This window comes from Anoplophora glabripennis, unplaced genomic scaffold, assembly GCF_000390285.2.
Source record: "Anoplophora glabripennis isolate ALB-LARVAE unplaced genomic scaffold, Agla_2.0 scaffold28, whole genome shotgun sequence".
NCBI classification, from domain to species: Eukaryota; Metazoa; Arthropoda; class Insecta; order Coleoptera; family Cerambycidae; genus Anoplophora; species Anoplophora glabripennis.
The window spans coordinates 174,487-188,059 of NW_019416423.1; the positions used below are offsets into that span (position 1 = coordinate 174,487).

Consider the following 13,573-nt stretch of genomic DNA (forward strand, 5'->3'; position numbering starts at 1 on the left):
GGCATAGTTCCAACTGAATTTTCTTTAAATCAAAAGATATAGTGCTTCCTATAGAACATTTTCTGATGCGAAGTACCGTGCTGGGAAAGCAACGCATAGCTTCCATACCCGTTGGTACTACCTACCTAAGTACAGACTACGAAGCCATTGTTCATGACCTGAAAATCTTGAGTGGCTGGTCGTCGAGTCCTGACCTGCACGGCGAGGTATTTCAGGTTTCTTAAGAGTACTGGTTCTTCAGTCATCATCTAACCCTCGGTGGTACCGGTGCCTGTCGCTGACCGACCGTTTCAAGGTCATTCGTAAGTAAGAATAGTACCGCAGTGTCGAGGTGACTCAGTCAAACGTAACGTTACTGTGATATAAAAATTGTGAAAATCGAATGTTGGATTGTCCCTTGCGTCCCGATTCGTATTAATTTTGTGAGAGAAAAAATCGTATTCGTGGTGATACCGAGTGGCAACTAAGGAGAGCGTGTTTTCGATCGAGGTGTGCAATTTGAATATTCAGTTGTGGTTTTTGCGTTACTTACTTGTGGTGAATGCTTGTATTTAGTTTTGGAAGATGACCGAGGATTACCGTGATAGAGGAGGTGTCTCTAGGTGAGGTAAGAGAAAAAATTCTTGTTCTCAGAGTAAACACTTAAATAGGCGTTACTTCATTCCTCGCCTAAAAAAAATTGAAACGGTATATTTTAACACACCGTGGAGGTGTAAATAAAAAGTCTTGGATAATACGCGTAACATTTGGTACCATTCCGTTTAACAGAATACGTGTGGGTAAGGCATTTTAGTTTCCGTTTCAAAGAATCGATTTTTATAAATAAAAAAGCGTGTTCGTGGAGGAATTAGATAGGGGTCATTGCTTCGCAAACGCTTTCAAGACGAAAATTACGGAACAATTTGCAAATGCTAGTCATACATTATTAATAGGATCGTTTTCTGTGGCAATTAAATTTATTTTCTTAGTAGTTTTACAGTGAAAAGATCAATATTTATTTACTCAGTTCTAAAGGTTCTCAGGTCCAGTTCACAAGTTGGTAATTTTACCCTGTCATAAATTACCTGATAGCAAGTTTCAGAAACAGGTGTGAACGGTTTAAAGTCCCTTTCCCGCTTCGTTAAAGATACAAGGTGCCTTCACCGTCCACATGCAATATGTTCCCAGCAAGAACCCTTTATTACACGAGGCGATTCCTAAAAATTTCTGTAGGTTAAAGCCTGAGTACGCTAATATCTCTTTTGATTATGGCTTTAACACCTTTGGAATTGTAAGTTAAAATAGTTAATTTTCGGAATAATACCAGCTGTAAAATATACCTAAACTTTTAATAATTTATGGCTTTCTCCGGTCAGTTCGGAATTGACATTTGAGAAGATAAACTAAAAAGACGTAAAAAGTAGTGAAATTTCTGTTGCGTACCTGCCCTAGGTACTAGGAAGTGACCCTAAAATACAAAGGGAATGGTGTCCTAGAACCGCAGTAAATCATTCAAGTGTCTCTTGTTGTTAGTCGTTAGCCTAAAATCTTTGGGACTAAGTACAGAAAATTAATTTTAGTAGAGGAATATGAACTGTAAAGTAAATATTTTATACATTTTAAATTTGAGCGATAGTAGTTACGTACTAACAAGCAGTCGTGTCAAATGTTGCCTTCAAAATTATTAATCTGACAAAATTTTGAGTAATTGGCAAAAGTAGTGAAAAATCACCGAAAATCACGTTGGTAAGCACAAAAAAAATTTGTTCTGAATTTGATTAAGTGGGTTTTTTTATGTATTTTGATGTACTAAATCCAAATCTGATATCCTTTAAGCTGCGTCTCTCCAGACTTTTTTAAAATTGGTAAAATATTAGCGAAAAATCACCAAAAACAACGAAAACTAGCAATATGGCTGATTTTTTTTTATAGCTACTTCAAAGTATGCAGATTAATATAAGAAAAAGTTAATTGGTCTATCGATTTCCCAAAGTCCAAAAAAATTTTGAAAAATATTTTCATTTTCGAAATTCTTTGATATTTTGAACTGGGATGAAGCTGGATAAAAATAAAAAATACTACCTTGTAGGTGAAAATCTGATTTGTTCCTCTCTTTAGTGTCCAACAGAAATCTGACATCATTTTGATATCATATCTTCCTTGGTATCGATTCTTCATTTCACTTATACCTTGATGGAATCTTCCTCCTTGTTCTTCATTGTAGTCTCCAAGGTTTTGAGGAAAGTAGTCAAGGTGAAAAGTATAGTGTATAGGAAGTACAATTTAAGATTCATCAGGCAACCTAACTGTTTGCAATTTTTCAACATCTCTTCAACCAGATTTTCGTTATCCCCACTCTTCTCATTTCCTAAAACGTTCCGAGATATATTTGAAACTTTGCCATACTGCTTTTTTAGTGTCATTCCTTGTAATGAAATTTTCGTTTCGAAAAAGAGTACGAATTTAAGGACCATCTTCTTTCAATTTCGCATCACTTATTGCTGGAAACTTCTCTGCTAAATATTGAAAACAGTCACCGTCTTTGTCCAGAGCATTCAAACTGCTCCATGAAACCAAACTTGATATGAAGTGGTGGTACTAGAATTTTTGAGAACTCCGTTCTCGTTGATCTCTTTCTGAACGTAGTGATTCTTCCTATCCCTGCTATCCCATGAACATAAGAAGAAGCACATCACAAATACATAAGAAATCCACTTGATCAAGTACAGAACAATTTTTTTTTTTATTTTTTTTGTGCTCACTATTGGAGGTGTTTGAGTTAAACGGACTTTAGATTCGGATCCAATACATCAAATCACAGGTACAGACCAATTTTTGGTGTATTCTACACATTTCATCCGTAACACACATTCACACTATGCTTGCACAGTAATGGTCGATGCAGTTCCACACCACATGCTTCGTTGACTATTCGAGTTTGTGCATTAAGTAGTGTACTAATATTTAAATTTAGGAAACAAATTCAATGAATCAATGTACTTGTACAACTCTTGGATAGGCAATAGAATATTTTCCAAAAAGCTTCTGATACTTAAAACTTTCATCGTACGATGATTTCAAGCAGGACACTGAACCGGAGCTCCGACTAGTTACACCCATACCCCGAGTTATCCATTTTATAGTTTTAAACAGACGTAGTTTGCTTGCTACCGTGTTGTTCTAATGTTTTATTACCGGGAATTTTTTCGACGAGATTTACTACATTCTTTTGTTAGAACCAGAAATATTTTCGCTAGTCACGTTTCGTTTTCAGTGATAAACGACATTTCTTGCAATGTTATTATTATCCATCATTGCCTCAAATAAAAAACAAAGCATCTATGACATTTTTACAACTTTTTTATGTTTCACGCAGACAGCACAATAAACAAAATGTGATGAAGGAAGTTCCACTGAATAATGTCAGAAAAGTACCTTTCGAGATGTCATTACCCTTGAAACCATAAAGTCAGCAAAGAAAGTTAAAAAGTGACTGGAGTCCCCCGAATAATATAATGATAATCTGGTTAGCATTCTGTACTAACGTATTTTGTAATAGACAACATAATTATATTGTAGGATTAGCTGACCTGTCCAAATTTCATTAAATTTGTTTGTGATTGTTTTGTGATATTTTGAAAAGCTATTGGAAATGTTTTTACAAAGTGAAAATGAGGAAAAAACGTATTTCTGAGTGATACAAAAATCCCATAGAAAAAAGCTTAGGAAAAAGCAAAAATCCCATAGAAAAAAGCACTTTCTGTTTATCCATGGATGAAATAGAATATAGACATGGATCTGAAGGTACACTAGATTTTTCAGCAACATTAAAGCGTTCCGTATCATCGTCTGTCAATTTTAATCCAATAAAACCACGATGAGGAAATGACTACATTTATGGGCAGGGTGATCGTTCAAAGAAAGGAAGGAACACGACTAAATCTTCGGTGTCCATCTATCGTGCCGAAATTTAGGGCGCTCTCTAATCTCTTCCGAATATTGCATTATTTAGATAAGCCGCGTGGACCGTCTCTTGTTTCACATCTGCCGACCGGGTAATGCGATTTCCTTGTCCGAAGATATTCCCGTAACTTTCGTAGACCCACATAATTCGAGACAATGAAATCGTACACTTTAAATTGTCGGAATCGGAGGCTCAGCGGGCCATTATCGTGGTTGTTGGCTTTTACAGCGTTCTTTTTATTGACAATTCTAAACGGCCAGTGATTTATCGAAGGGTAAAAGTTTGACACTATCGAGGTCAGTTATTTGGTGTGACTGGATCACGATTTTTGAACCGACATTAAGTGGGATTAGGGTGAGGCAATAACTTAAAATAGTCGTGTTGTAAAACATTTTTCTTCGCTTATATCTTATAAAAAAAACTCATATTAAGCTACAGTGAGTAACACTGAAACAGTAAGTTTGTATATGATATGATAAACAAATAGAAGTATTTTTACAACGGGTATATTCCGAATTGTCTAAAAATAATAATTCAATTTCCTTCAATTGAAATGTCTAAGAAACGCTATTTAGATCTGCGGTTTTTGGATAAATTTTAAAACCAACCGATACCGTCTTGTACACGAAAAATTGCAACAGATAGATCTATGGTTGAATCTCAAAAGCTTTCCATTTTTTCCTCTGCGGTTAGAGTTTGACTCACCCAAACTAGAAGGCCTTGTACATACAGGGTGTTAATTAAGTATGTACAATAAATTCAACAAATGCATCGTTTTCAAGATACAAGGTGTTAAACTTTTGTAAAAAAAAATGGTATTTCATAAATATCTTAAATATCCTTTACCCATTTTTGTTGTAATTTGGCAGTGTTACTTGTAGTGTTAAGGGGCTAATTTAACCCTAACTTGATTAAATTTGTTAAGTCCAGTGGCGTCCTGAACGGTACCTTAACGAATATTTTTGACAAAAAAAAAGTACGGCACTGACTTTTTTGTAATTTTTATAACTTTTTGGATTAAGTAACTAAAAATACAACTTTTTATCTCTTTAATGTCTTTCGTATCTTAATTTTTGGAGAAAAAAATAAAATCCACTTAATTGCATATCACTGGACCAAATAAAAAACATTATTAAAAATATATTCCCTATATATTCTCAATTACAAACTCTATTTTACGCACTTGGGCCTAAAACGAAGCGAAAATATTGATTATTTTTAACCACTTTTTAATTTTTAATTACTGAACCTGTGGTTTTTGCATAAAAAAAGTTTTGTATTCTTTTCACACTTTCTATTGCACACCTCCCACGAATGTAATAAAAATAATACATTTCGTTCTAATTAAATTTTTTTTAAACCTTTCACGCTGATTTCACATAGTTAACCTTTTTTATATCGACAGAAAACAAAATGTCCCAATACGTTTTTTAATATTTACAAATGCAGTCATCAACCTTTACAGTGTATTTTAGAGTTTTGTTTGAAAATAGAATTGGTTCGTAAGTAAACTTTTTTCATCGAGATCGTGTTCTCGTGTTGTTTGGCAACAGGTGATATTTAAAGCCAGATTAAATTAAGTTTCACCGTTAAAATTAAATTATTATAAACATAAATAACCGCCTTTCATAACACTCTCCGGCGGTCTATAGCGGGGATTTCTTATGGAAACAGTCCATTGTTTAATTTATTTTGCAAATCACCTACTAGTGTGTACGAAGATGAATGTTGTGTTCTCCTTGTCCTAATTTAGTGGGCTTTTATGAGCGAACTAGCTGTTGAAATTCGCGTTTAATATTATAATACTGAACGCATATATACTCCAGGACAAAATTAAAGCACCAATTTAATTCATCCATGTTCAAAAAGTAAAAAATTTCGATGTCCACTGTTTGTAGAGACGAAAAAATGTACGTATCTCCAGAGAATGCTTGTTATAGATAAGGAAAGTAATTAAGAAGAAAAAACATCTAAAATATTCCCAATACTAGTCTCCACAAGTTATAAAAGATCGAAGTGAATGCACTTGCGACTCTCTTGGAATGCAGCACAACTCGACCTTCATATATTTCGGATCCGTCCAAAAAAAAAAGAACTGGTATCTATATTGTTTTCATACCCTGATATGTAAATTCGACCATACGTTGCCAAGTATTAATGACCTGATATGCTTTGAAATTAAAACTAATTGACGCTGTTAATTTGGTGAACCAGGTGTCGACATTTCTCGCCTTCTGATGGAAATCTTGTTTGAACCTCCAGTCCCATTTTAGGGTATGCCTGTCTAAAACATGAAACCGATAACGTTGATGTAAATTTTAAAGGATGCTTTGTTTATTGGAAGACGAGAAAGGTGGAATCTTTTTAACGAGAACGTCTGGAGTACCTTTTACGATTCTATAAGTTTAACATCACCTCAACAGAGAAAAATATTCACATAGTGAAACGTACATTTAGTTGATACTAGGCTACTCCGTTCTGAAGAACAAAATTCAGTTTTATGTACATGCAGCGTAGGAATAATATCGGGTTAAAAAATCTGGTTTGAGAGAGATTAATGATTTTTCTGTAAAACAAGTTGGGTAAGTATGGCGTTCCGTATATCAAAAGAGATTGACCTGACAACGACCTTCAAACATTTCCGTTCTGAACCAGTCGGTAGGGAGATCAATTTTTAAGATAATAAATCTTATTACAGCGTAAATATCGTAGCAGTCGATCATTTTTATTAGCTAAATATGGCTACAAAATCGACAAAGTCTAAATTAGACACAATGAAGACTATAGGTAAAGGATCTTTTTTGAGAATTTTTAACAGATTGATACTAAATTTCGACATCGTGGGTGTAAAAAGGGTATGCCTATGGCCTATTCTCATTAAAATAAACTTTATACATAAAAAATATGTCATTTCCTGAATTTTTTTACATAAAAATATAGTTTTTCAAGAAATTTGTTTATTGGTACCATTGTCAATATGCAATTTGTTTCTCAAAAAAATGCGAAAAAATTTTTTTTTTACAAAATCAATAGCAAATTAATATTTAATTATTGCAAAATGGAGCGTGCAGTTGTTATTATTTTCATGCGCTACTCCAGATTAAAAAATAAACGTTAAAATGGTTCCACAATTACCGGAGATATCGCAAAATTTTCGGGCAATTAAGATTTGAAGTATCGGTTTTCACTTTTGAACGTTTCTGTCTTTTTTCCCCACCACATTTCATGTGTAAAAATGTATTCCAGGATGTTTTTTAATGGGTTAAAAATTACTATAAAAAGCATTTTTTTCCATATCCTTAACCGTTATTATGAAGTTTAAGGGTTGACTGATTTATTCCCGAAATTTCAAGTCTTAATGTTTATAAATAAAGTTATGAATTTAAAAAAAAAAACGCTATCTCGGCTAAAAATAGTACTAGAACAATTTTTTTTTTAAATTCGTGAAAAAATACCAGGATTACGAATATCAAAGCGGCATTAAAAAATATTAATTCTTCGCAAAGTTACTAAAGAAAAACCTTATAAACAAATTACACTATTTGTTTATACGCCGTTTTCAGGAGGTTAGCCTATGAAATTACAGTTTGCAATTGCATATATTGAAAATATAAGTCAAGACGAAACAAATGAACTCTCATAAGGCCCTTTATTATAACGCTAACAACCGCGTTTTTGCAACAAATATTTTTTACCAAATTTTCGGGGTTTCTTAAGGGTAACAAAATATAACTTTTACTGCAGTTTGGAGACTGGTTTTTTGCAATTATTTAAACAAATTATTAATGGATTTTAATTTAGCAGGTCTCAAATGAAGTATATACAAAAGCAAAAACTCCTGTTGGACAGCGCTTTTTAATACTGCTAAAAAACTCAATTTTTGGTCATTTCTACATTATAATCATTGTTTAAACAATGATCTGGTTTTAAACCGACACTTTTGGGAAATATTTTTTTTGCTTAAACTAGCAACTGATGATGCGATCTATAATGGATTCCATCCAGATTGTGGAACCGATGGCAACGATGCGTAAAACAATTTACATGTTTCAAAATGATACAATGACATAAATCTTATAATCATTGTTTACTTTATTTTATGTTGATGGTTCAAAAATGTTATAGTATTAGCACATATTTCGCGCATCCAAAATCGCTCTGCTGTCGGGAAAACGAAGCCTTAGTCAATTTTTATGTCATTGTGCCGTTGTCATTGTATATTATCTACGCCATCACATCATCTCACATTGGTCGAGTTATTTGTATCGCACTGTATTTAGTTAGCAGTTGTTGCGACACGTGTATGCCACAACCCCCAGTGCACTTTTCTGGTTGCATTGTAACCTATTGGGAATTCAGCAATATCACGGTAATTAATTTTTAACTGTTCTCACGAAACCTTTACGAATCGCGGAAAACGGATGAGGTTTAATGGTATATAAAACAAAATAAGTAACAAGTCGCTAATTTGCCGGGTGTTTAATGAAAGTGGTTCTTCGTAACAGTTAGATTTGCTAATGAGTGATATAATCTCTCTTAATAGCAAGCGATGCATTCGAGCTAGACTACTTAATAATTTGGTCCGCGATCTTATCCAAGTTATATTAACAGCAAACATTCCGAATTATAATGGTGATTTAGTTCAGTGTTTGTGTCGCACACAAAACTTATGACGAACGGTTAGTATTTTAATTGTTGCGATAACTTTAATAGTTCACAAATAGTCCCTAGCCTTGAATAAATATCAAAGTGATAACTGTAGGCGTTCGAGGGAATTATATTGTGAAAAATATATTTACTTTTGAGCTGGAGTTGGCCATGAACTGTGATGATTCAGTTGTAATATTATTAAAACACAAAGCGATTCATTTTATTATACTGTTCACGCAGTTTCACGATTCTAAAAGTAACACGTTTACAATAAACGGGGATGAAGAAAATGTATTTGTTGAGGTTGAATTCTTTTCTTGGATCCGAAATACACTACTTTCCTAAATATGATGCTGTAGGAATGTATTACGGAAAGGAAAGTGTCGACAAAAAGGTGCACGTGTTTTGAGATTTGGCCCCTTCAAAGTTTGTAAGTACCTGGGTTATTTCAGGTCTGTCAAATTTTATTACCCTTCAAGGAATTGACTTTCAATTATTCCTGTGACGGACGACATTTTTTTTATTTAACTTTTTCACTGAGAAACAGTTACTTTAAATAGTTCAAAAGGCGTCATTTATATCGGTCAGTGAGTAATCTACATGTTATTTCATTTAAGTCATGTGATACCACCTTGAAAAGGAACTAGTCACTATAAATTAAAGTTTGGTTGACGTAAAACGCATATTTAAATAAAAACCTACATCTTATTTATGAATAGAAACAATAACGTTTAGAACAGTTACGGAGCTGGAATTAATTATGTCCATTACTTTACAGTTTCGAGTTTTAAAACTGCGTGGATTTTTATAAAGATTAACAAACTCGTTTAAAATTGAGGTAATTATTTTTATCAGAAAAAATAATTTTTCGGGTGAAATCTAAGTTTTGATTACAATTCCACAAAAAAAAAATCGGGAAAATTACCCCTGGAGTGGGTCCATCAAATGTTTTCGGGATCGCTGAATCCAAATTCAGGGTCCATTTAACCCCATCACGTCAGGATTTTTCATAATCTCAAAGAATAGGCCCCAATACGATTAAAAAAAATCAATGATGACTGCATATGTTCTTCTTGCCCTGCAGACAATTTTTTTATGTCAAAAAATCCCCAACTAAAAATACTAATCGACGTGTCCGCGCGGTTTTCCACAAAATAATTACCTTAATTTTAAACGAATTTGTTCCTTTCATCATGATCGCACTGTATTTATCTTGTTATATGAAGCCGTATAAGTAAAAAAAGTTGCCTAATGGTCTGTGACGTTGCGTACGTTCTGCAGTCGAAGCATTTTGTATACATTCACCGTAATTAATAGTACTTCCGCCAATTCTGATTACGATAAATTTTTAAGGATATTTACGATAAATTTTTAGCATTTAGTTTCTATTACCTTTAAAAATAAATATCCAATTTTCTAAACGTAATGTATGTTCGTTGTATAGTCTATGCTAGACACACATAGACAATGTACGTTCCAGGAAACCTTGCCCTAACGTAAGAAATGTCGCAGCTCATTTATCCGTTTCATCATCTGAATCGAGGCTTCTTTTTCGTGCTTTAACGATATAAGTGTCTACCGCCTCAGTGGAACTGGTTATGTTTGTTTTCGTTTACAGAATTCTCCTCGTTTGACTACATATTTTCTCGGGCAAAATTTATTATGGGAACTTACAGAACTACTTAAACCACTTGTGTGTGACTCTGGAGAAGTTAGAACTTGTCTATTTCTGGTCGGATGTTCGGGTTTGGTAAAAAATATTTTACTTTACTTTCAGTTATTGCTGCTCGCATAATTGTACTTTATAAGTAGTCCAATATCAGATATTCTAAACATCTGAAACTGACTAGTACTGCTGCGAAGTAAACTTTTTTGACAGTTGAAATCCCTCAAACTCTCCGTTGCTACTGGTTAGTTTTTAATAAAATTTGACATATTGTTTCACGCCAAATTTTTGGATCGTGAACCGTTAGAAATCGTTTCAAGAAAAATCGTTACCCTAGTTTTTTTGTTTGTTTTGGCGAGAGGAATCAATCTGAAAGTTGTCGCAACGTCGCTGATACACCCTGTATTGTGCTACTTGTTATAGCAAATTTGAAAGTGCGTTTACTATAATAACAAGAAACTAATTAGGTTGAGGATGTTTAGGAAATAATTACCTAGATTTTTGAGTCCAACAAAAACAATAGCAGAAATATCGCATCCGGTACCGAAGATCTCACTCTCGTCTCGAATATTCCCTTCGGTCAAAATGTTTGATCTACTATTTCCGAATTCAAATTTCAAATTGCGGAAATACGCTTTGGGGAATTAAAATAACAGCTAGGTATGTAGGACGAGAAGGCAGGAAGTGTTTTTAATCTCCGTTTAGTTCTCGATCTGGCGGATATGAAAACTTTAAGACAAGGAAAACAATGTTGGAGCAGCTGCTTAGTCGAACAACTACTACTATAACTACTAACTAAATAAACTAAATTTAAAGGCCAATTAAAATACAATCTGTAAGTACACGCGAGGTGCATACAATACCTTTCGAATATCAATGTTTTGCCATGCTTCCCACAGTAAAATCTTGTTGGTAGTATGAAATAAAATTTAAAATGTGTTGGTATCAATGTGTAAAAATGTTTTTTGACAGATGTGTAGGAGTGCAGAAATAAAGTATTTGCATTTACTCATAAAGCGTTTATTTAGTCTTCAAAAACCAAATAGGCTCTCACATATCATCAAATCTGCGTAGATGTCAAATTGTCATGTACTTTCCTTATGTACCACAAGTTTGAAAAAATATACCTAGTTATTTTCAGTACGTTAATTTTATTGGTAGCTACATTTTCTTTACGGATTTCAATAGTTTCTCATGAAACTGATTTCCATAAATCTTCCTTTTTTTCTCATACAAAACACAAAATAATGTAGTTAATATATTGTTAGACGAATTTAAATAGAATGTTTGATAGTTTCTAGTAATAGTAGTAGTAGTAGATAGTGATAGTTTCTTGAATATACGGTGGTCTAACAACGTAGATATTAAGAGAAAAAGTTAATGGCCTTAATCTTTATTATGCTGTTGGTCAATGCCGAGAATGTAGGCCAACGAATTTAAGAAAACTAGAATTTTTATACTTAGGTATTGTTTAAATGTTTTATATATAAGGTGATAATTAAAAAAATCCATTATTAGTGAGATATAAGAATGTTGCAGTAGAACTAACGAAATCGAGAATGCGATAAAATTAAAAGTTCCGATTTCTTATGTAAATTTCTTAATTAAATATATTGTTTCCCAACATATCGCAAATAAAATAGTTCTTATCCTTGAATATTTTTTACGTATTTGAGAAACGCCAGAATTAAATGAAAATACTGTAATTTTACTAAATCTACGGCGTATATAGTGCACATTGTCATGAAGAATTTCCCAATATACTAGAACGTTTTCCGATTAAAGGTAAATTTACATTAACTTATTCAAAAATTCTAGCTATTATGGCAATATTACTTTATAAAATTCAAACATTTAAACAAATCGTGATAGTGGTCTACCGAAACCTTGAAAGAACCTTCCTCTCCACAAGAGCTTGGTTAGTCACTCGGTCATCTCCTGTTATTAGATCTACATGGCTGATTATCTCCTGCAGTAGTTATTGATTTTGGACGTCCTGCTTGCTCTCCTTGACCTGAGAGCCTGTATTTCAAAAGATTGTTAGTAAGGCAAGTCTTCGACCATGGCAGTTATGAATGATCGTGGATCTGTTATGAAAAGCACGAAAGCCCGAGCTTTAACAATAACTAAGTAGAATTACATTTATCAAAACTGCCTTGCTGTGGAAAAAAAAATTAAATATGTCGGTCGACTTTGCTGTTCTATAAATAGTATATACGAGAGCCCAAGAACTACTATATACGTATACAACATATGTTTTTGGGACATTTGTAATTAACGTATAAATTTGTTAGAATTAATGACTGGTGTCGGGTACCGTTAAATAGTACTAAATATATTTTTCACATTACGTAATTTACGATCATAAATATTTTACTTTATGAGGGAGCTAGCCTTATTTATATACAGTGCGTCTATTTTATTAAGCAACAAATTAAACAAATAAACGATTTATGGATTTTTTATATTTTAGGGTTAAATGACGATCCAAAATACAGGTTCAAGCAAAGTATTTCATAGTATAGTTGCAATAATATTTTAAAATATGTTTATATACAGAGTGTTTTGAGAAATGTACCATAAATCCATTCGCTGATAGAACATAAAAGATTTTTTTTTCTTACCCAAGTTAGTACATCAAAAATGGCTTTTTAAAATCAAATTTTGGTCACGTCTATATTATGTGTAAATGTCGGAATGCAAAAGATATTGGTACAGATAAGTTTTGTGGGTGTTAAATAAGTCAATTTTATAAGTTTTTGACCATTTCCTAGAAGCCTTTGTTTTTGAGAAAATCGCAATTGACTGTCTCAAAGTCGACGAGCTTCTACTCCTAATATATAAGGTGCCCGGAAACAAATAGGCCATGCTTCAAGGATAGTTTTCTTGGATAAAAATAAACCGATTTAAATTATGTTACATAAGTACAATTAAGATGAAAAAGTTAGGAACTATTAAAATAGATTTGGAAAATGTTACAAATAATCGATAACTTTTTAAGGAGGCAAAATTACTTATATTTGTGAGTACACATGTCTGCAAGTGACCCGTTTTAAGTATGACCTCAAGAGCGCCAAGAAACAATGTGCAACGCAGGATATGGTTCCCGGAAGAGGACTACGGCAGATTGGCGCTAAGGACCAGATACTTATACCTGCGAGCGCGCGCCATTATTCTATGGCTAGAAATTGGCCTCAATGATTTGGGATCGAGGGGGATTATCCCTCTTTATCCTGCCTCATCTCGTGTAGGCCTGGACAGCCTTCGTAGGTGGGCCCCATCCGTCGTCTACCCCGACCGCAAATGCGGCCGGT

General features: G+C 33.5%; 1 protein-coding gene across 1 annotated transcript in view; it reads left to right on the forward strand.

Moving 5' to 3' along the window:
• The first annotated feature begins 315 nt into the window (after positions 1–315).
• The window catches only part of LOC108909876 (protein Shroom), a 146,154-nt gene continuing 132,896 nt past the window's right edge, over positions 316–13,573 (forward strand). The window contains exon 1 of the mRNA XM_018714316.2: positions 316–607. The gene's annotated coding sequence lies outside the window, so the exon portion shown is untranslated. The remainder of the gene's footprint in view (positions 608–13,573) is intronic.